The sequence below is a fragment of the Corvus moneduloides genome, chromosome 26, assembly GCF_009650955.1.
Source record: "Corvus moneduloides isolate bCorMon1 chromosome 26, bCorMon1.pri, whole genome shotgun sequence".
NCBI lineage: Eukaryota > Metazoa > Chordata > Aves > Passeriformes > Corvidae > Corvus > Corvus moneduloides.
The window spans coordinates 916,851-919,661 of NC_045501.1; positions in this window are offsets into that span (position 1 = coordinate 916,851).

Consider the following 2,811-nt stretch of genomic DNA (forward strand, 5'->3'; position numbering starts at 1 on the left):
CCGTGGGTTGCTGCTTCTTTTTCTGCTGCTGTCTCAGGAGAGAGGGAGGTCGGGGTCAGTGGGGCACGGGCTGGGGTAGCTGGGAAGAGTCTTGGCACAGGCAAAGAGGGATTGATCCCGACAGCTTCAAAGCTTGGCCTGTGAGTTTTCACGGCGTTCCTGAGGTAAGAGTGGCACTCTGGAGCCTTTTCCCTGCACGGTTCCAGCCTGGCGCCATCCTGGGCTTCACCCGGGGCCTGGTGTCCCTCAGGAACGGCCTGGCCCGGGTGTCAGTGCTGCCCTGAGGGTGCTGCTGTGTGGTGCGGGCTCCTTTCACTCTCCACATCCCCCCTACAGCCTCTGGAGCCCTGGGAAGCCTCTCCTGCCCTTTCTGCCTGCAGCGGTGATGAGGTGCCTGAGCTCACACGGGGTTTCAGGCAGCTGAGTCGGGTGCACAACTCCCAAATAACTTCCAGACCTCTTTCCCCTCTGGAGCTCTTTATTCCTCTGCTCTCCCGCTCCAGACGCTCCGAGGGCAGCTCCCACTCGGCTCCCAAGGCTCCTTTTGAACCCTCCCACGGCGTTTCCTGCGTTCCCCTCTCAGTTTCGCGCTCCAGGTGTTGGGCTCTGCAGAGTGTGGCTGCAATCCCTTCCCAGCTCCCGGGGCTCTGCATTTCCAGGGAGTGGGGAGCATTTCCTGCTGCCTTTGCTGTTGGCCCCTCTGGAGGAGGTGCCTGAGGCTCCCTCAGTGGCCCCTGGGGCCGATTATTCGCCATTTCCTTGGCTTTTGGGGGTGATTCTCCCTACAAACGTTCCCTTTTCTCCCCTCTGCTGAGAGATCTGGGGTTCCAAATGAATCATGGAATGTCCTGAGTTACAGGGGACCCACAGGGCTCATCCAGCCCAGCTCCTGGTTCGATTCACTCCAAACTCCCACCCTGTGCATCCCTGGGAGTATTGTCCAAAAGCTCCTGGAGCTCTGGCAGCCTCGGGAATGTGCCCATTCCCTGGGGAGCCTGGGAATGCTTTCCTGGCCTGGTTCTTTCCCTTTCTGCCACCTGTTTGCCCAAACTCCCCAAATTCAGTGTATCTGACAGCTTTTAATCCCCATCAAAGGGCACTCAGTGCCCTCCTCTCGGCTCTCCCTCACACCAACATCCCACCAGGTGCTCCTGGACCTTCCCATCTTCCAGCTGCTCTCCCGGTGGCCCTGCCTGGGACTAGAGGAGCTCCAGAGGTCCCTTCCAACCCCAGCTGTTCTGTGGTTCTCCAGTTGTCCCGTTTGGCACCGACATCGCAGAGCTGGGGGTGTTGTGCGGGTGAGTGGCGGAGGTGCAGCTTTGCTGCTCGCCGTGAGAGGGAGGATGGGAAGAGGTGTCCTTTTCCAGAGGTGCCTTGTCCCGAGGCGCCCTTTTCCAGGCTCAGGGGGACACCCCGAGGAGCAGCAGGGCCGGGCTGGTTCCCACCAGGTGGCAGCAGCAATCGGCCCAGAGGTGGCCACCCGTGGCGACAGCAGAGCCCCGAGGTCACCCTGGCCAGGACAGGATGTGGACAAGGACGGACGGAGTCTCCAGGTGGCGAAGGAGAAGCTCAAGCTGGCACAGGAGCTGCCTGAGGTTCCTCAGAACCCTCTGCTGCCCCTTCCAGCTTCAGGTTTCCACTCCTCGAGCACTCGGAAAGGTCCAAATTCCTGTTTTCCCCCCAGCCCTGCAGGGCTCCGAGCTTTCCTCCTTTCGCAGAGGTTCACCTGGCTCCCTCGGGAACTGCAGGAATGTCTGGGAATGGCTTCGGAGGTGCGAGCTGGTTGAGCTGGATTTCAGGAAACAGCTCTGAGTTTTTGGGTCCAGAACGTTGTTGTGGTGATTAATCCGTGCTGGAGGGAAAAGCCTGGCAGCTGTTCCCCTGCAGCTCTGTGCTTTCAGTGATTAATGGCAGCACAGACTGGTTTTTGCTTCCTGGGAGACTTTTCCCTCCCTTTTTCCTTCCTTGCTGGTGGCAGGGAGCTCAGACCAGCCAGCCAGGCTTTTGTTCCCCATAAACAAACAGGAAGCTGCCTGATTTCCTCTGTGTTCACCCTCTCTGAGCCGAGCCTGCTCTGTGGCAGACACCCCGGCCTGCCTGGCGTGAGGAGGACACGGCCAGGAGCACGGGGAGCAGCCTCTGGAGCAGCCGGGACCCGCCTGGCTGGGCATGGAAAGGGGCACCTGCTCCTGCTGCAGCCGGGCCGGAGCCTCCCCGGGCCAGGCAGGTCCCGAGGCTGGGATAATCCGTGCCCCGGAGCGAGCTGGCAGCGTGGGGAGAGCCGGGCACTGGGAGGAGTTTCCTCACGGCCTCCTTTGTGCTGTTGATGTCCAAGGGGACCCTGAAAAACAGGGGCGGTGCGGGAGGAAGGGCTCGTGGAAAAGAGCAGGAATAACAGCCCAGGGCAGGCTGGGAGATGGGGAGCCACGCTCAGCGCCAAGTTTGGATCCAGGATTCCTCGGCTGGCAGCGGGGCTGAGCTGCTCCTCCTGGGCCTGTTTTCCATCAGAGCTGCTGAATTCAGCCCGGCACATCCTGGCTCCAGGGTGAGCCTCGGGAAGATGGGGTGGGAATGGAAAGGACTCCAGTTAAACCAGTTTGTTCCTCACCCTGGCCAAGGCCAAGGACCCTTCCTGTACTCCTCTGATGCCGATGTGAGCAGAGGGCGTCCTTTAGTGCAGGGACAGAAACGTCCAGCACCTGCTGCAGTGACGTTTGTATTTAATAATTGCTCCAGCATGAACTTTAGAACTTCCCTCAGGAGGAATCTAAAAAAGGGGAAAAAAAAAAAAAAAAAGCACAAAGCCAAGGC